The 25,169-nt window shown below is 39.7% G+C and overlaps 1 pseudogene; it reads right to left on the minus strand.

The window, feature by feature from the left end:
• Positions 1-2,880: 2,880 nt before the first annotated feature.
• Positions 2,881-16,442, minus strand: LOC147736993 (uncharacterized; annotated as a pseudogene).
• Positions 16,443-25,169: the final 8,727 nt, after the last annotated feature.

Consider the following 25,169-nt stretch of genomic DNA (forward strand, 5'->3'; position numbering starts at 1 on the left):
ACCACACGACCAGCTGGGGAGTACAGGAGCAGGTTCGCTGAGATGAAGGGCTGGCTGGGCGGCCAATATCTGCTGGTTGTGGGTCATGTGTTGGGAATGGATCAGAACCAGTGTTCTTCACCTCCACGTTAGGTAATGTAATCCATGCAGCCTTTCTCTAACTGCGCTAAAACAGAAGTCAGATAATGTGCCCATCCATTTTCAGTATTATCATCGTTTTACTCAGTCAAAAGGCCCTCATTCCTAGTCCGGCACAATTGCTGATTCAGTGCAACCAGTCATGTGTACCCAGATCAAGAAACCAACTCTGGTGCTTCCTGCGTGCCTGCAGGGTTTGCCTCCATGATTCTCACTGGTAAACCTGGCACAAATCATGTAGGCAGACGGTGTAAAAACCGAGTTTGCTCGAGTTGGAATGTGGGAAAAATAAGTGCAACTAATGTGCTATGCCCCAATTCTTAAATTCAAAAGTTGGAACGGTCCGCTCTCCATCGTATTGCAAATTTGCACACTTGTGCCGACTAGGAATGAAAGGGCTATGAATGAATAGTGTTTGCCATGTTTGATTTAAAGTACCCTCTAGCTTGTTTTGCTTTTCACCAGGGCTGCACTGCATGATACCGCTCTGTTGTTCATAAATGTGTTACGTTTCATAATTTTATGCACTGCAAAGAAAACGCAGCTTGTGTTTCCGCTCACCCAGACTCATTCAAACCATGCCAGCACAAATTACCCAGGAAAATCTACCACACAGGAGAGGCAGCGCACAAAAACGGGGGAGGACTGAGGGATCGGACGGAGACATGTAGAATATGTCCCATTGCAAGGGGGACAGGAAACACACGGTTTCGTTTATTTTGGAAGGTTTGATTTACCTGGGCAGTGGCAAGGACAGGGTGAGGCACGCAAGCTGACCGGGACATATAAAACATAAAGTCATACAGCTGTGACCATAGAGACAACAAGGGTGTAGTGGAGAGAACGGGAGGCAGGAAAGGCTAGAGGAAGATGGGCAGACATACAACGAGACACAGAGAGAGAAGAGAGGCAGCTAGACAACGGGGGGATGGACAGAGAAGGAGAATGCTGAGCGAGGCTAAAATGGACAGAGACAGTGAGCGAGGCAATGCTTATGGAGACAGCCTGAAAAAATGTATGACAGTATACTGAGAGACGGGGCCGACACTACTATATGTGTGATGCCGACACTACTGTATGTTTGATTGGTGCAGAGAGAGACGCAAGGGGTGAACACAATTGAAAGAAAAGTGGCATTCAAGATAGGCAGGTAGCATGAACAGCAGCGATGGAGCAGAGCACGGCGAGGGCTGCTCTTCCGTTCTCTAAGGTACATGCATTTAACTATGAGTTTCTCACAGTACACGAGCTGCAGGCAGCAACGCTGGGAAACAGAGAGAAGCAATAATGCTCACTGTTTCCAAACTGTGGGCAATGCAGCTTATCCACCATCTTTGAGAAATTCCGAGTTAAAGGTACACATGACAGTGAAAGCGCTTAAATGAGGCGCCCAGCTGCGTCCGTCCCAAGCGCACACCTTCAAGACTCGGCCCCAGATGGGATGACATTTAACAGCGCCCATGCACGTATTTTTCACTTTTTCTGCCACTGGCAGAGTACACATTTTTGCATGAGCTGCATAAAACAATGCCCAAGGGAACTGTTTAGAAGGGATTAAGTTGAAAACATTTGGAACATCTGTAGAGGAACTCTCTTGGTGTAAGCAGCTGCTCAGATGTTCTGCTTCCTGTTTCTTTTAATACCATTACTCCTCGGCACTCTGTGTAATTTGTGCAAACAGGAAATAAGACGTCTCGTGAGAAATAACAAAGTCTGGGTCACTTGTCAGCCAGTTTCATAGAGAAGGCGTGAGTGACTGAGAGCCGGCTGCCCGCCGCCCACCGCTTCAAAGCGTGTCTCTGCAGGTGGGGGTGCTTGCTGCAGCCCTGGCGTTTCTGTTAACTTTATTGTGAACCTATGAGTCGGAGTTTTTCATTCACACCTGTTGATTCAGTGAATAGGCAAAGTCACATTTGCTGAAGTAGATTGTAAAGTTCTTTCAGGAACATCCTCTTGCATTACGACATTGCAGGCAGCAGGACATGCAGGAGATGGTAGGGAAGTCACGTGACACTATCGGCAACACATTAACGGAGGCTGAATCAGGCTAGATTTTTGGATTTATTTGAGAAAACATTTGAACTCACGCTTAGGCCGAAAAATCACACCAGAAACACTTTTGTTCACAGAACTGTTAACAAATATAAAAACGTACAAAGATCAATAAAAAAGTGAATTCACATTTTAATATTTAATGTAAAAAAGACCTAAACCCAGTTCAATATTTACTTTACACACTCTAAACCGTCCCCTAGCCTGCTTGTTTAACCCTACAAGCAGTCTCCAGCCTGCCACTTTCTGCTCTTACCTATTGACGATGCAGTTTCACAATTAAAGTGTCACTCCAGTAAACCGATACAAAGAAGTGCTTCACTGTTTTAACCTTCAATTGCAAAATTTGGAGAAATTGAAAAACTGATAATAAATTGCGTTCCTTGATTCGTAGAGTTGGTATGCTGATTCCCTTGCATTTTAGTTTGAGTGTTCCTAAACGTAGCACTTAGCATATATGTTTTTATGTATGTAAGCACAAATACATATATTTATTTATGTATATATTCATACAAAGTTCTTATGGCAAAAACACCTCACCTTACTTTGGGCGGTGTAATGGAAGAAAGGTCCTTTACTGGCTTTCTTTGCAACCCCCCTCCATACCCCCACCCCCCGTAAAGCTGGTTACCTGGGCGGCCTTTAGGGTCTTGGAAGCAATTTTAGCTTACAGCCATGGCCTAAGGATACTCACGAGTTACAGGCCTTGAACATTACAGGATTGTCTGTGCCATATTTAGCCTCTTGAAGGACCATTGTTATGTCCGCTGAAAGGATGCGGATCGCAAGTTCATGCATAGTAGGCAATGAAGGGCCAACATTTGAAGGCAGCTGAAGTTTTGCATCAGTAAGCTTTATGGATAAAGAATTAGGTTTTAACTTTATTTCTGGATTCTCTTGGAAGCGTATGATGTGCTTCCAAGGCATGTTCTGTCTCACCTTCCTCTCTCCCAACTTCACCCTCCTTTCTCTCCACTTCAACTTGCTGCCCCACCCACTTCACCCTGCCACCGACTCAATTACAATAACTTTTATGTAAGTATTCATTATTGAAAACAAGTAAAAGCCATTGTTATTTGTAATATCAATACATCTAAATCACGTAAATACAACACATATGGCATTACAAATGCTATAGGTGTCACATTTGCAAAACGTATAACTATTGGCATTGTCATACACAATGCCAATAACTCAAACTTTAATGCTGCTGTAAATGCTTGTTATCTAATGTGTTTTGGTGTAATACAAAGGCTATTTTTATATATAACCTTGTGTGGTGTTTCCTTTGTGGTGGGACTTGGGTGTTGTTGCTTGGTGCGCGCGCAAACACTTAACTCACATTGCCTCCGAGTTTAGCCTTACTGCTCGCGCCACGTTACCTAGAGGGTGAGCAGGGGTTATCTTGGCGTGTAACTCCCTTGCCCTGACGTGGAAGTGGTGGTCTCTGACTGACTTTGGCACAAGCCCTGGCCAGCCAGGGATCCCATTTCTAACAAGTGGTTTTCGGTCAGCCAGATTTTGGTTTTTTGTAGTGTGGAGTTGAGTGATTTGATGTCTTCCAGAGAGTGAATTTTGATGTAAATTTGGGTTCGTCAGCATACATGTATAAGTGTATCTTGGAGAGGTTTGAGAAGATCAGTGAGGGGTTCCATGAAATGGTTGAATAGGGTGGGAGAGAGGGAGGAGCCTTGAGGAACTCCCAGAGTGACAGACGAGGGGAAGGACAGGGATTGGTTGACCTTGAATCTTTGGGATCTGTTTTGGAGGAAAGAAGCGAACCAGTTAAATACACTTCCAGACAAACCCATTCTGTGTTTCAAGAGATTCAGCAGGTTGTCGTGTTACACAAAGCACATTTGGGAGAGGGTCTGATACATCAGGGGATCTTTGAATCTATACTAGAATTAAAAGAGACGTACTGGTGGCCAGGGATGAATGGTCACATTCACACGTTTGTAATTAACTGCCAAAACTGCAACAGAGATCGCAGCAGAGATCGCCGACAGATACCTGACTACAGTGTAGCCAGCCCAGTAGAGACACCATTGTTAGACAGCTTTAGACTATCTACATGCAGACTTCCCAATGGATGAATGCGGTCCCACAACTATTAGGACAGATTCATTTGGATGTGGTCTCAGTGCTCGGCTGACGCTCAAACTGTTATGAAAGATTTGCGAGTCTTTATCGGCACATACACAGTCGGCACACTACATTCTGACCAGGGTTCTGCGTTTAGCTCAAAAGCTTACAAGGAGGCCATGGCCAATCTGGGCGTTGCATTGCTGTATTCTAGTCCATTCCACCCTGAGGGAATTTCGGTAGTGGAAAGAAAAAACCGGGACATAAAGCAATCTATAACAGCTAGGGTATTAGGCTCGGGTGACGGGTGGGTCAAACATTTAATAGGTGTCCAACGTAGTCTTAACAATCTGTCAAGAAGTTCTCTAGGGGGAATCACTCCATATGAAATCCTTTTTGGAACTAGAATGATTGTTGAGGACCTCGATTGTCACACTTCAGTGGTAGAACAAAAACCCTTTAATATCAAAGATCGTTTGGCGGTTTTGCAGGACTTAAATGAAATAAGGAAAAGCCAAAGCAACGTATTACTGAAGCCAACGACCACTGAAGAGAAACCACCCGTCCCAGCAAGGCCTGCCTAGATTCCAAAGATTGGGGATCTAGTCAGAGAAAAGATCATGGACAAGAAGGAATTTGGGCCTTCTTACAGACAACCAGTACCTGTCCTAGCAGTCCACAGATCAAGAACAGTTTTACTAACGCCCCTTGCTGTTAAAAAGGAGAAAAGGGTTGTGTCCATCGACCTGGTCAAACCACATCATGTGGCCGATCATAAGTAGTAGGCCAAGTGGACTCCAAAGATGTAGCAGATGCCCAAATCTTGCTACTATCCAAGAGGTTCAAACTGAGAGACTCATCATCACCTTTGAGAAATCTGCAGAACGAAAAAAGGACTATGCAATAAAGCAATGGAACTTGTACCTCTTGAGACCCAAATAACAGTTCGTCAAGAAACACCTGTCTACAATGAAATAGCATCTGACTATACAAATATGACAAGTGATCAAGGGGTTCCAGCGATTTCCACGAATCCTGATGCAATTCCTACAATTTACAGAACTGCCTCTGGCTATTTCATTAACTTTGATACGTTTTCCGAGGATCCCAGTGAACCTGAAACAACGCCAGTAAAGAGAACTTTTAAAGAACGATCAACAGACCTTTTGCATAAATTGGAAAAGACTTATCTGGTTTCACCATGGATTGAACTTTGGATTGTGTTGGGTGTACTGTTTCTTCTACTTTGTTTGACTCTTGTATTTACCTTGGGAATAGTAATAACTGGAAGATATGTTAAAAAGGATACAGAAAGTAAGACCATCAACTTACTCCAAAACGGCAGAACGGAGATAAAAACTAGAAATATTCATAATTATTGACTCACAGAACTATTGTTTATTATCTCTGGTTGATCGTGACTTTGTTCACTACTGTTCTTATCATTTTAAATCACTGATGGTTAATAAGGCGAGGAGTTGATATTTGCCTTTGGAACAGTTACAAATAGAAATGCATAAGTCATGTTGTGTATAGTGAATGTATATTTATGTAATAATGTCTTTTGGTAAATGTTTTGTATAAGTTGATTTATATATGTGCTATATATGTTGTGTTGTCTTTCTGACATAAACTAATGATTTTTTTAAAGAGAATCTAAAGAAAAGGTAAAAATAAATATACCTAACATATCAAAAATAATATTGATCTGTTGCTTATAACTCAGAGCAAATCAAACAAAGTGGGTTGGCATTTTCTAAAGAAAACATATATAATAAGGTCCAGCCATTCCCACATCTCAAGGACCTAACTCCTTTACTTTAAATTGAAAACAAAAAAAGCACATCTTATTGAACGATTTAGTTGTGGTCCCATCCTTTTAGGACAAACCCAAACACAGTTATTGGCAAAAAAACATTCCCAACCAAAGGCCCTGCAAAGCATTATGGGATGAGATTAGCAGTGGGCAGTGAATATTATATAGTATACAATATCAAAAGAATTCTACAAAGAGCTGCAGTTCAACTGGTGGTTACTAGATGTCCCTCACGAGTCAAATGCAAATGCTTGATGAAAGGGTTTCAATGGTTTTGCATTTGACTTGTGAGGGACATCTAGGGACGACCAGTGGAACTGCAACTTGATGTAAGAATAATTTCAATGCTTTGCATTTGACTCATGAGGGACATCTAGGGACGACCAGTGGAAATGCAGCTTGATGTAAGAATAATTTCAATGCTTTGCATTTGACTCGTGAGGGACATCTAGTAACAACTAGGTCAACTGCAGCTCTTTGTAGAATTATTTTGATATTGGATACTATAATATTCACTGCCACTGCTAATCTCGTCCCATAATGCTTTGCAGGGCCATTGGTTGGGATTGTTTTTTTTTGCCAATAACTGTGCTTGGGGTGGTCCTAAAATGATGGGATCACCACTGAAGTTCAACAAAATGTGCTTTTTGTTTATGCTCTTTGTGTTCAAGGCATCTGCTTGGTGCCTTGACCCCAAAATCATCAGCTCTCTCATTACCTAATGTTTTCATTGTCAAAGTTCATTTTTGTGAATTGGTTATATGCTGTTTATTATGTAAAATTGCTTTTTCAAAGCATCTGAGAATATTGTTAATTTAGATGCTACGCTACGTGATTAAGCACAGTTTTGATACTGTACTACTTTGCATGCTCCGTCAGCGTAGCGAAGGGGAGCAGACTATACGGTGCTGAGCATTGAAAAACTGGAAAGATTGCCATTAACTGTTTCTGAGAAACCAGCGACAGAATGCATAATACACAGTACAATCACTCTGCCTATGACGATTTTCCATTTTCAGTATTGCTTAAAACATATACCAGCAGGCCTATGTGAAAGGTTGAGTAAAGAATACATCAAGACATCCTGGGATTTACCTTATACAGACAGATGTTGTAGTGGGGGGAAAGAAGTATTTCTTAGTGGTAAAAATTGGGAAAATGCACAAAGCGGTTCACTCATATGTCGGGATATTAATTTACACAGGGCCTGTGATGGATCCACAAATAACTTATCCTGCCACCTGCGAGGTTCACCAGCTGCGGTGATTGATCCAATTTTTAGGCAACTTTCTAATGGAAGTTATATTGTGTTTAATGATCACAGCTGCTGTGGTATGTTGCCAGGAATAGCCTATCTCGTAACCGTGTCAGCCAGGGTCACTTGCTGTATGCAAGTATTGTTTCATAAAACAAAGACAGACGGGGTGTCGCCGTTATGGCCATCACTAAACATCTCTTCTATACGAATTAAATACTTTACTAGACTGAAAGCCATTCTTTTACAGAAATCTGTGCCACTGACCTCGGCCAAAGAGACGTATAATCTGCAAGTTGAAAGGACTTCTGCAGAGATACATGCCCTTTTAACAACAAACTGCCCTAAACATTTCACGGAAATGTTAGGATATATCTTAAACATGTCTGATATGAGTGGTATTGTACATGTAATTAGGACAGTTTTTTCTGGACTGTTAGCACCTTTTTAAGCAGTCCTAGGCATATTTCCAAACTTTGTGTGCTTCAGCGGAACTCCAAAAATTATTTCTACATCACCATTCCCCTGAAACCTCCGAACACGCATTCATTCACCAGTGGGGCCCATAACACTGCATACTTTCTCTACTCATTTAATTCAACTTCAGGGATTGGTGAAAATAACCAAGGAGTAATGCTGTAGCATTGGCGGAGTGTCTAAACCTATTTAAATAGTCATTTATTTACCTATATTTTAAACAATTTACCATGGTTTTAACAAACATGAATTTTATTCAGACACACCACCATAGTGGCAATGGATCTGCTAGAAAGAAAACCAGGCGTAGGAAAAATTACAAGACCAACTTTTAACTTTCCATTTACCTTACTTCATTATAAGCAAACTTTAGTATGTCTGACATTTAGGCATTTATTAATTCTTTATTAAGTAAAACTTAAATTATATTTCAAAATGATCATTTTATTTGAGCTCAGAAAATAGTCATTTATTTCAGAAGTCAGTTGAAAGTTTAGCAAAGAACAGATAGTTCCCAATTCATTCTCTCCTAACATCCCTAACTAACACCCTCATCTTATCTTTCAGTCCTGCAAAGAAAACAAGCAATAAATCAAAGAGTTCTTACATCCAGGAATCGATCTGCAATCCGACAGCACTTCGAGATGAAAAAGAAAAGAGCGACCCCCTCTAAGCAAAATCACAGGTTTTTATACACTAATTTCCTAACTTCATCTATCTAAAAGTATCTAACACCACCAACTCGGGTTCTGATTGGACAAATTTGGGATGGGTGAGCATCTCCTCACCATTATAACATCAAATTCACATTGAATCAGCAAATTAATAATAAAGCTTTGTTTTAAACAGTCTCTGGTCATTCTTTCCCACGTTCAGAACACTCGAATGTCCATGTTTTGGCAATCATCCTGACTTCCAGGGCACAGTAGCCTTCAACTTCCCATCCGAGCACAGGCAGTTCACTCTCACTTGCAGGCTTTGGGCGCGCATGCGCAGTCCAGCACTTGCTCGCAGTTTACCCGAGCAGCCATGTTTTCGTTAGGCCTCAGAGGCCACTTTTGAAACTATCGTAGAAACAAACACAAATTCATGTTAATTATGGAACTAAAGCCCTTCTGTTTACCTCCCATCGTACTAATGTTTCCCGATTAGTTATTACCTAGCAAGTAAGCCACATAAATGTGTTTCATACTTACATACCTGACGACTTTCTGGCACAATAACGTGTACAATAAGCACATTTATGCTGCGTTTATTTATATTTAAGCTGTGCATTAATTCACATCACAATAACAATACAAATTAGTTAATTATATTGCTTCATGCTGGCAAATTAGTATTCCCATGTGTTCATGTGCGTGCATCTTATACTATTGTTGATTAATTCATCACAACACACCATTAGTAACTGTTAATGTTATGGAACATTGACTTTACAAGGGGTACACAGCATTTTGTTTTTCCACCTTGCTCCATCAATTCCCTCATCTGGTGATTTTATCACCAAAACATCTCTCAAAATTTTGAAAAATTTAGCAGAACATGTTTTGAATTCTTATATTAATATGATCTACACTCTAGTATCTTTCTCTTCTGAATCTTTAAAAATTGTCTCTGATTTCTTCCATTTCTATTTCATTCTTTTCTCTTTCTCTTGCATTTCTTTCTTGAATTGTCTTCTGTATTGCCTTTCTAAAATCTCTTCTACCTTTGCATATACAGCATAATCTTATCAGGAAAATCACTATCACTAAAATTGTTATTGGAATTAGTATTTTACCTATAATTGAACTACCTATTTATTGGAACCAATGCTTAATTGCTGTAAAACTTTTACCCAACTTTTTGAGAACACCTTCAACCTCCAGTGGTTCAAGTTCCCTATGTAAATCTGTAATATTTGTAATATACTTCTCAGGATTTTGACTTTTATCAGGAATGTAAGTACAACAATGTTGCACTCTTAAAATTCCACAGACTCCTCCTTCTTTTGCTAAAATTATATCAAGGGCAAGTCGATTTTGCACTACCATAGCTCTCATAGCAACCATTTCAGTATCAACCATCAGGAATCCTCCTGCGGTGTCTGTTGACAGACGATAAACTATTGTGGACAATTTTCTGATTCTATTTGCATTAAACGAAATTCCCACTGCTGGTATCAGTGCTCCGAAAACATCACCTATTATTTCCATCACACTCTCTCTTCTTTTTCGACATAATACTTTACCTATCTCATGCTTTCCATTAGTACCTCTATCTACATGAAACATTTTAGGAAAGACCAAGCCCACATAACAGGTACCATACCAGTGGTCAGGTAACCTATAGTAAGCTCTATTCCCACAAATAAAATATATTGCCGGAAAAACAGGATAATTTCCTCCTTTAAATCCCCAACCCCCTAAAATTCTATAGGTATCCTTGCATTGACTTGCACCCACAAAATAATTATCATACATGGTATTGTCTCTTCTAATACAGAATTTCTATAACATTGGAGTATCTATATTTATAGCTACATTTACATTTTTCTCATCAAGATTTTCATCATTAAATGTCCAATATTTGGATTTCGCATTTTTTACTTTTTCACTTCGTTTGTATGCAACCCTTCTTTCTTCAACCATATTCAGGAATGTTTTCTCTTCTGTTCTCATTTTACATGTTAAATTATTATTAAAAGCATATTCATGTGTCAACTCATCTAATTCTAAAAAATATTCTCCCATCTCTTTAGCAGGTTTCTTTTTGTTCAATACACTGTCAATTTTCAGAATCAGAGTCAGTTGTACTTTCACTGTCGTATGGGTATTCAGGTGCAGGCACACTAATGGTATGGCTTGCATGCACCCACCTCTTCAGACCAGCACACTTGACTGCAGTAGTACTGACTAATATAACTTGACGTGGTCTCTGCCACCGAGGCACCAAACAGTTTCTTCTGCGATGTACTATCACTCAAACCCAGTCTCCAGGGACTAGATCATGAGCTGGATTTTTCTCTTTGTAATTTGACTCAGTTCCCACCTGGTGGAGCACAGAAGTTCCCACATCAGGCAGATTTTTGCAGTAATCCAGTATGATGTCATCATTAATTGTCAACAACTTATCAACAGGTACATAGGCCTGCCTCATCACCCTGCCCATCAAAATCTCATGTGGACTTAGTCCAGTCTTCCTGTCAGGTATGCTTCTTAGTGTCATTAAAACAAGCGGCAAAGCATCTGGCCACTTAAGTCCTGTTGCCAAGCACATTTTCGCAATTCTGTTTTTAATTGTTCCATTCACCTGTTCCACTACTCCTGAAGCCTCAGGTCTGTAAGCACAATGCAGCTTCTGGCGCATGTCCAAAGCTTCACAGATCATTTGCATAAGTTCATTTTGGAAATGAGGGCCTCGGTCTGACTCAATTGTCACCGGGAACCCGAAACGTGGTATTATCTCACGTAAAAACAGTTTAGCAACAGTCAACCCATCATTCCTCCTCGTGGGGAAAGCTTCCACCCATCGGGAGAACAAACAGATTATTACAAGAACATATCTAAGCCTATTGCATTGGGGCAACTCCACAAAATCCATCTGAACCCTTGTAAATGGACCTGCCTCCCGTCCTATGGTTCTCAAACTTACAACAGTTCTCCTGTTTGGATTAAATTACTAACATACCAAACACCTTTGGCACAAGCTTTCAGCAATCATTCTGAACTTGGGATTATACCAAGTCTGTCTGAAGAGACAAATCATAGCATCTCTACCAATGTGGGCTTGACCATGGTACATTCGGGTCATATCTGAAATCATGCTATCGGGCATTACTGGTCTTTCATCTTTGGAAACCCAAATTTCATCTTCCTCTCTTTGTCTGCACCCTGCTTTTAGCCAAATATCCTTTTCTTATGCTTCTGCCTCCTCCTGTATCTGTTTCACTTCCTGCCAAGTTTCAACTACAGTTGTTAGCATTAAAGTGGAGAAGCGTGGCTCAGTGGTTAGAGGCGGCACACCCGGAAGCGGAGATCGGCCGTGACCAGGGTTCGATTCCCCGCCTCGGCGGGTCTCGGGCTCAAAAATTCCACGGAGTCGACAATTCTCGCACCGGTGCCTACTCGACTCACGGGGTCACACTCTGCGACTCTGGGCAATAGCTTGCTTAATCTCCACTATGGCCCCTCGCGGCGGGATGCCTGGCTTTCACCTTGTGGATACCTGGCCGGGATATCTCACAGGGGAATACCAGGACGGGTTCCCTAAGCAAGCGCCTTGGGACCCCTGGGTTAAAGTGCGCTATATAAATCGAAACACATTTACATTTACATTTAAAGGACTCGGAACATGTTCTTCAAGTTTTTCTCGGTTGATTGAAATGTGATTTTTCGCACAATGCTTTGCAATTGCATCCACATAATTATTTCCTCTGGTAATGTAATCCTCACTCTTTTTATGAGCTTAACATTTTACAACAACTATTTTCTCAGGAAAATGAATTATATCTATCAGAGTTTTCACAAACTCAGCATTCCTGATAGGTGTTCCTGCAGAAGTCAAATAGCCTCTTTGAGACCAAAGCTGTCCATAATCATGAAAAACTCCATAACCATACTGACTATCGGTCACTATGGTTACTTTCACCTCTTTTACCAATTCACATGCTCGTATCAAAGCAATCAGTTCTGCTACTTGAGTAGAATGAATTCCCTTCAGACAAGATGCTTCCAACACTTTTGCTACACTACAAACGGCATAAGCAGCACTTAGAATACCGCTCTCCGTTCTCAGGCATGATCTATCCACAAACATCACAAAATCTGAACCAGGCAAAGGTTCATCTCTGATATCTGGTCTTGGTTTTGTGCAATATTCAAGAACATCCAAACATTTGTGATCAAGCTCACCTTTCACTTCTGCCTCACTGGTGTCAGGTAACAATGTGAAAGGATTAATATTTACACACCTGATAATTGTCACATTTTCAGCTCCCCAAATAATTTTCTCATAGCGGGTCATCCTACTATTAGTCATATACTGTGTCTTGGCTCTAGTGAGGAGAATCTCCACGGAATGAGGTACATACACCCTCACAGGAAATCCCATCACTATTCCTTCACTTTGCTCCAGACTCACACTAGTAGCAGCTACTGCTTTCAGACAACCTGGCAACGCTCTTGCAACAGGGTCCAAAACAGCTGAGGAATACGCAATTGGTTTTCTCAATTTTCCATGTCTCTGGATCAATACTGATAATGCACATCCTTCTCGCTCACTACACTACAATTCAAATTCTTTCTCATAATCAGGCATTCCTAAAGCTGGTGCTTCACACAGTTTTGTTTTTAGTTGTTCAAAAGCTTCCATCTCTGTTTTTGTCAACACGATGGGGTCTCTAATATCTGCTTTTGTCAGTCTTTGTAATGGTTGCACAATCAATGACAATCCACTAATCCACTGTCTACAATAACCTACCATTCCCAAGAACATTCTCACCTGTCTTTGAGTTTTAGGTGGCTGCATATCTTGTATCATTCTGATCCTTTCTGTAGTAACCTGTCTGATTCATTTTGCAATCTTGTGACCTAAATATTGTACTTCATTTTGACAAAGCTGCAATTTTGATGGAGACACTTTATGTCCCTCCTCAGCCAAATGATTCAACAATACCACAGTGTCAGTTACACATGCATCCTTCGTTTTTGATGCAATCAAAAGATCATCAATGTATTGTACCAACACAGACTCTCCAGGCATGTTCAAATTTTCTAATGATTTCTTTAGCGACTGATTAAAAATCGATGGACTCTCAGTGTACCCCTGTGGAATTCTACACCGTGCTAAAATTCGATTCTGGAATCGGAACGCAAAAATTGGTTGACTTTCTGGATGCAATGGAACAGTAAAGAACGCATTGCACAGGTCGATCACAGTATACCATTCTGCCTCATGTGGAATTAGGTACAAAATCACTGCTGGATTCGGAACAATCGGACAACATGGGACAACAATTTTATTAACCTTTCTCAGGTCTTGTACTATTCTAAATGTTCCGTTAGGCTTTTTCAAACCCATGATTGGTGAATTACAAGGACTGCTTTCTATTTCTTTCAATATTCCCTGCTCAATCATTTTATCAATCACTGGGGTTATTCCTTCAATCACTTCTGCAGTCATTTTATACTGAGGAATATTTGGGTAACTTGCACCTTCTTTTATTGCAACTTTCACAGGTTCAACACCTTTCATTAATCCTATATCTTTTCCAGTGAAATCCCATACTTCTTCTTTCACTACTTCTTTCAGTTCAACAGGAATATTTTCTCGGTCAAAAACAGGAAATAACTTATTCTGTTCTGCCTCGATCATGAGCATAGTCATTTTATACAAACTATCTTCATCTGGGGTTTGCAATTCTGTGCCATCGGGTGAACAGTATATGGCACAATTCTTCTTACACAAAATATCCCTACCTAACAGATTAACAGGACTGCTGTCACATACCACAAATTGATGCATATCTTTGAAAGTCCCAATTTCTATTTCGACTGGTTTTGTTAAAGGAGTTTTTATCTGTCTATTTGCTACACCTACAACTTGGATGTGCTCTCCCGAGAGAGGAAGATTTTGAATTTCCACTGATCTAACAGTAGAACGGGTAGCACCAGTGTCCACTAGGAACGTTATTTCCACATCATTCACCTTCCCGCTCACAAATGGACCTGACTGATCTACCTCAAGAGTGGCTCCAAGGACTCACTCTTCTTCCTCTCTCAGGCACCGTCAGAAACTTTCATCCGACTCACTGCCACCCTCCTCTTGTATCCAATACTGAGGACACGCATTCACTTTTTGCAGTCTTTTTACCTGTTCACCTCCGCTGAATCCTGTCTCTGCACTGTATCTCTGCTGGTTTAGACTGTGTGGCAGTGGCGGTTGTGGCACCTGACTTTGCTGATTTGCTATCTGCTGTTGTTGCGATTGCTGTTGGTTTACCTCAAACTGCACCTGTGAATTCAATGATGTATTTTCCGCATTAACTCTCGGCGGACATTTACACTCTTTCTTCCAATGCCCTAACTTACCGCAATTAAAACAGGGGAATTTCTTTTTTAATTCATCAATATTCCTTACTAACTTGGGTTTACCCTTAACATTTCCTTGATTCCCTACATTCTTACCCTCCATTTGTGCCACTTGTTGTTCCGCTACCTTCACTTGTGCCCACATGGCTTTTTCTTTCAGCTTTTTCTGTTTTGCATCAATTTCTTCACTACAATATTTTGGTTGCCTCAATACTTTATCCACTGAGCTTGACTGCCATCCTATCATGCTGTGTCTAATCATATTTGAAATCTCTGGTCTCAAACCATATACAAATCTATACATAAAATGGCTCATGTCTTTCTCATTTAATTCTTCATAACCACTATACTGTTTGAAAACTAACAACAATCTTTCATAGAATGAATGTACAGATTATTTTGGTTCTTGCTTAGTCCTGTCTATTTTTACCCAATCAGTTTCTTTTGGAGGTATTTTATTTTTCAGCCATACTATCACTTGTTCATACTTTCGCATTACATCTGGTGATGGAGCTCCTGTTACTTTGTCTCTAGGAAACTCTTCTCTTGGACAATCTACAGCTATCTTGCATCCTTTCCATAAGTCTGCTGGCACTACTATGTCAAACAATCCATTCAAATCAAACCATAAAACGTTTGACACTTTTACAAATCTGTCTACCTGTCGATACCATTCTACTGGTTTCTCTCTCAACCTAGGAAAATCATTTGTAAATGACAATATATCTTGTCTGCTCCAAGGTACATGTACATATCCTCCTCCAGGTATTTCTCTCATGGGGAACTCAGTTGTTACTGCCTCTTTTTCCCTGATTGGAAAAGCTAATGTGAATTTGTCACTATTTTCTTCCTTCTTCTTTGCCCACTTAATCCTCCATTTACTTACATCTCCCCATTTTCACAACAGCACAATCAATTCTTTTATTTGTGCTAATCTTCCAGCAGTATTCATGTTCTCAATATCTCTTTCTGCAAAATCCACTCTGTATGATTTCTGTAATGATTTAAATTTTGAAAATTCTACTCCCAATTCACTCGCCAATTCTTCCAATTGATCATACACTGTTTTGGCCTTCCATGTTATACTTTTACACATGAACATAAGTTCATCATCCTGATATGTTTTTAATCTGTCTGTTCCAATAGTTCCAATAATTAATTCTTCCATATCTACTTTTAGTTTTGCTACATCTAGCACTTTTGATTCATGTTCTTTTAATTTTAAAGTTTTAATCCAGTCACTCAATTCTCTATCTGATGGTCCTACATGTGTTTCCGTTAAATCTAGTTTATTTACACTGTTCTCTGGGGTTGCAGAGTCAGATTCTGCTCCTGTCGGGTATCTGTACAACGAGTTTTGATTAAAAGTCAATTCTGGTGGATTCACATTGATATTCCGCCTTATTTCTGACAAATCGGGATAAATATTTTCTTTTCCTTTTTGTAAACTCTGTTACAATGGAATTGTCAAGCTTGGCTTTTTTATTCTTTGATTTTCAACTACTGGTATTACAGGTCCTATTGTAACTGGGATAGTTACTGCTTCCATGTTTTCAGTAAGGTTTTGAATCAGTTCACGTGCAGAACGTTTATAATCAGAAATATCTGGTTGTACATCATTTCGCTTTTCAGCACTTAACACAGTTTTGTGCGAGTCATTTATTTGTACAGGAGTATGCGTAATCCTTATTTCTCCAATCGGTGTACTTGGAATATATCTTGTTTCTACTCTTTCAGGGACCTCTCTAAAATTTGATGATTGTCTTGGAGTTTCACAAATTCTTTCCTCTGCCATTGGAGCATTCGGAGTAGTCCATCAAGAACTTGGTTGATATGGTGGTGGTCTTCTATTTAATATTTCCTCTAATATAGCATCCTCTGGTTCACTTTCACCATAACTTTGGTTCGCTACCTCCACATTCTTTTTCTTTTCTGTGCATTTTCGTCCTTCATATTCATCTATTAATCTAACTGGATACATGCCCTCACACATGTTACTATCTCTCCATCTACGCATTCTATCCTCATGAGTTTCTCTCCATAAATTTTGACCTCTACCCCTTGGTCTAATATGTCAGCCAAATCTCTCACTTTCCAATTCGTGCATCTCATCTTCCCACTCAACCAATGCCTCAAATTGAGTCGGTCTAGGTCTCGGCTCAAGCTTCATCATTTTGTCTCTCAAATTTCTCAAAATTGCCAAATCAAAAGACCCTCCTTCTGGAAAAGCTAACACGCCATCATTCTTGGTATACCGTACCCAATTCTCTAACCAAACACACGTATGGTAACCATATTTTGACATCATATGAGAAGCAGGCGTTTTCGGCAACAGAAGTATTTTTCCCTCCCTCGTAACTACCTCTTTGTCTTTTACAAACATATTTTTCAACTTTTTAAACCATGAAGGTTTCTTCTTGTCTTCGTCATAATAGTAATAAGACATTTTCTGGTAATTCTCTGTCTTTCAAAAGATCGCGCACTTCCCTGTTTGCTGTTCCGTAACACCAACCTATCACAGCACGGTTTACACTAGCGCACCAATTAGAACAAGATGCATCACTGTAGTGCTCAACCTATAGCTCTCGCTGTTTTCTGTGATGCACCAATCAGCTCCTACTCTGCCTTGGTCACGAGGACCAATCCTAGTGCGACACTTTTGACGTCACCAGCGCTCTGGCTTCTGCAGCGCCGACTGACCCCTCCTTTACAGGATTTTTTCAAGAAGCCGTATTTACAAGATATTTTACTAAATCAGTTAGTAACTTACAGAAATCGATACCATTCGCCTGTTTCGCTAATAAAGTGATAGCATTTCTCAATCACACGAGTATTCTGTAACTGGAGTAGACAACGCTTACCTCCACAGAATTTTTTGATTCGTCGATACAGTAGTACTACCCTCTACCTTACCCTTCTATTAAGCAATAACGAACTCGTTTCTCTAAGAAAGCACATACAGAGATCTTCTTCACCTCCTTAGAGACAATCCCAGAGTTTCACCAGAACGCATATTGCAATTTCATTTACACGCATTCATACAGAAATCCCTATTCATATATACATGAACTCTGTATCACCAGTAGGCAGCGCTTACCTCTAGCCCACCACAGAATTCCCCTATCGTTAGTAAAGTAGACGCCACACCTTTACCCTTCTATCAAGCTCGGGTTAAGTTCTACTACTCTCACAGCAATACGTTTTAGTCAGGATATGCAATGATCCCTATACTTGAAGGCTAAGATTTTATAGTCTGTCCTCGCTATACAATTAACCTTTCACACCTAATGTCCCTAAACAGTGATATGTGACAATATCACCGCAGTATACGACAATACTAATTCTTTGAAACAGACCAATGCACTGTGCGACTTTACTTGCCACACTTCCTCTACCTGCAGACAGAGGCACTAGCTTCACGCAACACTTGGAAGCTTTTTCAAAACTACATATAACGTAATATGAACTCAACAGATGTTAATTCATAATTTTTATACATTAAATTCTATATAGTACTTTATACATAACCCTAGCTAATTTCCTTAGCAACCACTACTCTGCTACCAAGATATAACTGCTCCAGCGGAACTCCAAAAATTATTTCTAAATCAACATCACCATTTCCCTGAAACCTCCGAACACGCATTCATTCATCAGTGGGGCCCATAACACTGCATACTTTCTCTACTCATTTAAGTCAACTTCAGGGATTGGTGACAATAACCAAGGAGTAATGCTGTAGCATTGGCGAATTGTCTAAACCTATTTAACTAGTCATTTATTTACCTATAGTTTAAACAATTTACCATGGTTTTAACAAACACAAATTGTATTCAGACACACCACCATAGTGGCAATGGATCTGCTAGAAAGAAAATTTTCAACTGACTTCTGAAATAAATGACTATTTTCCGAGCTCAAATAAAATGATAATTTTGAAATAAAGTTTAGGTTTGACTTAATAAAGAATTAATAAATGCCTAAATGTCAGACATACTAAAGTTTGCTTTTAATAAAGTAAGGTAAATGGAAAGTTAAAAGCTGGTCTTGTAATTTTTCCTACGCCTGATTTTCTTTCTATTTAAGGTAAAGAGAGAGCTACAAGGGATTTTATTTGTTCACTAAGTACACTTAATTTTGTTTATGTCAGTCATGCGGTCATCAATTAATTAGACCCTTTTGTATCCATAGGATGACTAGTACATTCAAAATGTAGTTCAAAAAGTACATTCAATGAATCATAAGGCGAGGAGAATGGAAAAGAGCACACAGCAAATCAGTTATATCATGAAAAAATTATATTCGAAAGAATCAAAAGATCTGAATCATGGGGATAAACTTGAATTAATCATACAATAAAAAGTCATGAACAGCTGTACATATACATTGACACATCAATTCACAACATGTCATCAACTCCAATCATGGTTAAAGAAGACCCAATTCAGAAATGTAAAAAGGTTTCTTTCAATGCACAAATGCTGTGGAGATGATGTATTTGTCGACGTTTTGGTCTTCCTTGTTCACATCTATGAGACCATCATCAGGACTAGTATTTTTCACAAAGAAAGCCCCCTATGTAAAAACAATTATATACAATTACTGAATGTATCCATAGGTGTAATAACATCAGTAAGCTATTTACAAAAATAATAACAGACATAACAGATACTGTGTGCTACACATCCTATTGATGTGGTATCAAAATAATAGAGCAAAAATGCTCACACATCTTACTTTATTAAACAATGTACTCCTCTTTTAAATGCCCAAAAGTGACATGTTGATCCTTAGGCTATACAGTGTTGTACTCCTTAGTTCTTTATCACTAAAGTAGACTGGTGAAAGCCAAAACTCACTTTTAAAGACTGAGCGCAGATGCGACTGGTCTTCAATTTTGAATATTTGTTCGTCAACAGGATCTAGAAGGATGTATAGCAATTTAATATACATCCTACAGTGGTTACTGGATAAATCAGATACAAAATGTAATCTAACTCAACATACCCGTAATGGCAATGATGTTCAATCAGTGTTGCAGCAGTTAATGAACCTTTTCAGGAATTTATAGTTGGCAGGCTGAGGTCGTGGTATCTAAAATAGAAGGATATATTGCAACTATCTATTTTATATTGTTCTTTGAACACATATCGTTGCAACAAATTTAACGTTAAAGCCAATTGTTATATGGGAGCCGAGTACACAATAGCACCATTTAAACGGTGTACTCAGGTCATAGTAGTCATTACCAAAAACGCGTAATCCTCAATGTTTTGAGAGGACTATAGTCAGCTATACTACAGATTGGTACCCTGCATACACTCTCAGAAAAAGGACTATCATATGACAGTTACCTCGAAAATTCAAAGCGCAGTGTTAAAATATGGCTTCACGCCAATACAGGTAACATTTCCAGGTGTAGATTAATCTAGTCACATGGTCATTACAGGTTTGCTGCAGTAATTCTTTCAAGAGATCATACCTCAAATTAGGCCTCTAGATTTACGCCCTTACCGAGCGCAAAGTTGTAATGACATATTAGAAGTCACAAAATATAAGGTGCTTATAATGCAGCATCCATTATTAGTATTTTGCCTAATATGACGATAAACTTGACAGGCAGGCAGCCACAGTTAGCATAGATAAAGCTCACAAAAATCCTAGGACTATGCTCTCATTTAGTCTAAGATATCTGCACAAGAAACTTTTAGCGTTATTTGCAGTACTTACATATCACACGGAATACGATATCGACAATGCAATCCTTCAGCGTCTCGAATTGACAAGCAACAAGACTGCTTTGAAATGTGTCGCTTTTTATATGTTATGACCCGGAAGTAGAACTAGGATTGTTGACAAAGTTTGGTAACTGGAGCCACGCAAATGGGTCGGCCATTTTGTAGTGGTTAATAATAGTAACAAACGGGTCGGCAATTTTGTAGTGGTTAATAATAGTAACAAACGCGATCTATTTGTTCTAACCTGATGTTCGTCAACGGTTATAAATAAACATTTACATGCGAGTCATCATACAATTTAATAATCTTGATCTTAATACAATGAATCAGAAACATTAGTCAAATGATATCAAATTGATATTTTTCTTATTATGACTAAGTTTATGTATATTTAAACCATCAAAGTATCGCTTTCAATTTTATTTATACTCTTTTCAGAAATATTACAATTACTTTAAGGAAGTATAAAGCTCAATACATATATCATCAAGTTTTACATGTAAACATGTTCATCATTACAGCACCCTGAACAGGAATTTTTACAAATCATACCATTATTATCTTTGTTCACATTCAATAAATAACAGTTCATCGTTACAATAGCCTGAACAGTACTTTCACAGATCATAGCCGTATTTATACTAAAATAGCCTAATTGTGGCATATTGTGTGTCATAGCAAAGCCCTCCAAAGGGGTTTAGTCATTTACCCGTAACCCCAGTATTTGTTTCAGAAAAGTATCTTAACCCATTTAGTATAGGGAGGTACCCACATTTTGGAAGTTCTTATTTTACAAAGTTAAAACTATTCAAAGCATCTTCACATGAACAGATTGGTTTGGGTACATGTTATCAAAGATCTATACTATGCATGCCAGGGTTTGCCATTCAGTGCTGGAATTTAACCCATTTTTAACTGAGTCAGCCAAACAAATCCACCGTTGTTCCTTGATGGTAAGGATACGGTCCACGTTAGGTTGCCGTATGGTAGGTTTAACAGTTTCAACCACCCACCATATTAGATCGTTTTCTGTGTGCTTTTTCAGAAGAAAATGTTCAACCAAGGGAGCATTCTCTACATGGCATCTGATTCTAGATTGATGCTGTAGGATGCGTTTCTTGACAGGTTGTGTGGTCTTACCCAGGTACCTCAGTCCACAGGGGCATTCAATACAGTAGACAACATTGGATGTGTTACAGTTAGAGAAGCTCTTAAGGGTGATAGTCTTGTCCTTAACACCTTGGCTGCTAGGGAGATTTTCCTGCTGTGCTGGAAACTCTTGAACTATTAAAAGCAAACTTTAGTATGTCTGACATTTAGGCATTTATTAATTCTTTATTAAGTCAAACTTAAACTTTTTTTCAAAATGATCATTTTATTTGAGCTCGGAAAATAGTCATTTATTTCAGAAGTCAGTTGAAAGTTTAGCAAAGAACAGATAGTTCCCAATTCATTCTCTCCTAACATCCCTAACTAACGCCCTCATCTTATCCTTCAGTCCTGCAAATAAAACAAGCAATAAATCAAAGAGTTCTTACATCCAGGGATCGATCTGCAATCCGACAGCACTTCGAGATGAAATTGAAAAGAGCGACCCCCTCTAAGCAAAATCAGGGGGTTTTATACACTAATTTCCTAACTTAATCTATCTAAAAGTATCTAACACCACCAACTCGGGTTCTGATTGGAAAAATTTGGGATGGGTGAGCATCTCCTCACCATTACAACATCATATTCACAGAGAATCAGCAAATTAATAATAAAGCTTTGTTTTAAACAGTCTCTGGCCTAGTCACATCCTCGACTGGTTACTTCGTCATTCTTTCCCACGTTCAGAACACTCGAATGTCCATGTTTTGGCAATCATCCTGACTTCCAGGGCACAGTAGCCTTGAACTTCCCATCCGAGCACAGGCAGTTCACTCTCACTTGCAGGCTTTGGGCGCGCATGCGCAGTCCAGCACTTGCTCGCACTTTACCCGAGCAGCCATGTTTTCGTTAGGCCTCAGAGGCCACTTTTGAAACTATCGTAGAAACAAACACAAATTCATGTTAATTATGGAACTAAAACCCTTCTGTTTACCTCCCACCGTACTAATGTTTCCCCATTAGTTATTACCTAGCAAGTAAGCCACATAAAGGCGTTTCATACTTACATATCTGACGACTTTCTGGCACAATAACGTGTACAATAAGCACATTTATGCTGTGTTTATTTATATTTAAGCTGTGTATCAATTCACATCACAATAACAATACAAATTAGTTAATTATATTGCTTCATGCGGGCAAATTAGATTCCCATGTGTTCATGTGCGTACATCTTATACTATTGTTGATTAATTCACCACAACACACCATTAGTAACTGTTAATGTTATGGAACATTGACTTTACAAGGGGTACACAAAATTTTGTTTTTCCACCTTTCTCCATCACGTGCACTTGGTGTTTGGCAGACTGCCTCTCGTTTTGGGGCTTGCAGCTGGGATAATATTTCTGCTCCTTCTGCTCTGATATGGCAAGCCAACTCACCAACGACGCCCAGATCACCTTGGATAATACTCTTTTGGCGATGAGGTGTCGTGAGCGCATAATCCATATTTTGGGAATAACTTGTTTAAGAGAATTGAATACCACATGGTTTCTCTCATTCAGACCAATATGGCAAGATTGCATCTTACCTGTTCTACGATGCTTGCTATGTGGAGAGGAATGCGTGCTAGACATCTGTCTGACACTCCCATCAGTCATGCCAATGGAAGTTGATACTTTGCTTGGACCAGTAACGGCTCATGCACTGTGTTGTCCCCAGCGGCTACCAATCCTGATGGCGGCATTCATTGAGATCTCACAGACGCAACATGCTAATGGTGAGGTACGAGGAACAATAGGCGCACAGGTACTATCTACTTCGAAAATTGCTAATGCAACTGACGCTGACGGTGATGGTTCACATCTATGTGCGGTTAATCTGCTTAACGAGGTAATCCAACTTTCACCTACAATGGTAGACAAATTCTTTACAGACTTAGAAGACTTGATGTTTTCTCCAAGCCCTAACACTGACTTTTGATTTGGCATGTAGTGTTCTGAGAGACTCTGAATTCGACCTTCATTTTTCAAAACAAAGTTCTAACTTTGGGACTCTATTTTTTCTATGATTCATTTTTGTTTTTCCAAATTCTTATTTTTTAATTTTTTGGAACCAAGTAATCTGCTTAAAGTAGAACTATTCGTAGAGAACTAGATTTCTTTGATATACTTCCAAGAGACATTTGACCTTGTCCTCATACAAACAGTTCATATAATCTGCTTGACTTTTTTTCTGTATTGAAGAGCCATTTCATAAACGTATTTTCGTGATTCATTCGGATAGCATTTTCAAATGTCAAAAATATATGCTTTGAATGAAACATTGTTTTAAAAAGCATACAGCACAAATGCTCTTTTTCATGTTTAGCCAAATTCATTTTTATGTATTTTGGGTGGGTTTTAACGAACGCATCATGTTTAGATATGTTTTTATGTGATTAGAACTTAGTAATGTCGTACATTGTTGTGTGGCGTTTTATGCTCCGAGTGAATTTTCCCGATTCATGTCCTTATATAGGTACGATTCACATTGCCCTTATATAGGCATAGAAATCAGGGGGCAGATTTACAATCCCTTTGCGCCGCTTTTACGCCGCCGTTGCGTCACTTTTGTGATGCAGCGGCGGAGCAAAAGATGCGCCATGGTGCAGGGTATTTACAAAGTGACGCATCTCCCAGATGCGACACTTTGTAAAGCCCTGCGCCAGAAGAGGTGTACCATCGCAGGGGGAGGCATTCCGGCGCAGGAACACCTCCCAAAAGTGGCTGAGTGAAATCTACAAGATTTCACTCAGTCACTTTTGGGCCTATGCTGCCTCAAAACTCTGCGCCTGCTTGAAGCAGGCATAAGGATTGACGCATCAATGTGCACATAGGGCCCCCCTGATCATTGCTGGAGCTGCGTCGTGCTTGCGACGCAACTCCAGCAATGCGCCGCTTTTACGGCACAGATGCGTGACGCATCTGTGCCGTTTTTGCCCCGTGGTGCGCCGCATTGTAAATGCGGCGCATCAAGGGTGCCGGAGCTGCGGCGCACAATTACTGACGCATTCCTGCCGATATGCAGGGATGCGCCAGTAATTGTAAATCTGCCCCCAAGTCCTTATTTAGACATAGCCCATGCAGACCAAATACAGGCATGGCTACTTCCACCCGTACCAAACGTCACAATGATTTCTTGGAGAATCAGCTTAAGCAGTTAGGGAACTTCCCCTTGCTCGAATATTGATTTGTCCAAGAACTCATGTACTTTCCAAAGAACAACTATTCCCAGGGGTTCTTTCCTGACGTTATTATGCCCGACTTTATGTCAAAATATGGCATTCCTAGACACCTTCAAGGTATAAATATACCTCCACTTGCTCTAGAAAGACACGGTGGTTCGGAGCAGTTCGACTATCTACTTGCCCGACGGATCTCGCTACAGCAAGTGCCGCAGGAAGC

This window comes from Lissotriton vulgaris, chromosome 1_1 (assembly GCF_964263255.1).
Source record: "Lissotriton vulgaris chromosome 1_1, aLisVul1.2, whole genome shotgun sequence".
NCBI lineage: Eukaryota > Metazoa > Chordata > Amphibia > Caudata > Salamandridae > Lissotriton > Lissotriton vulgaris.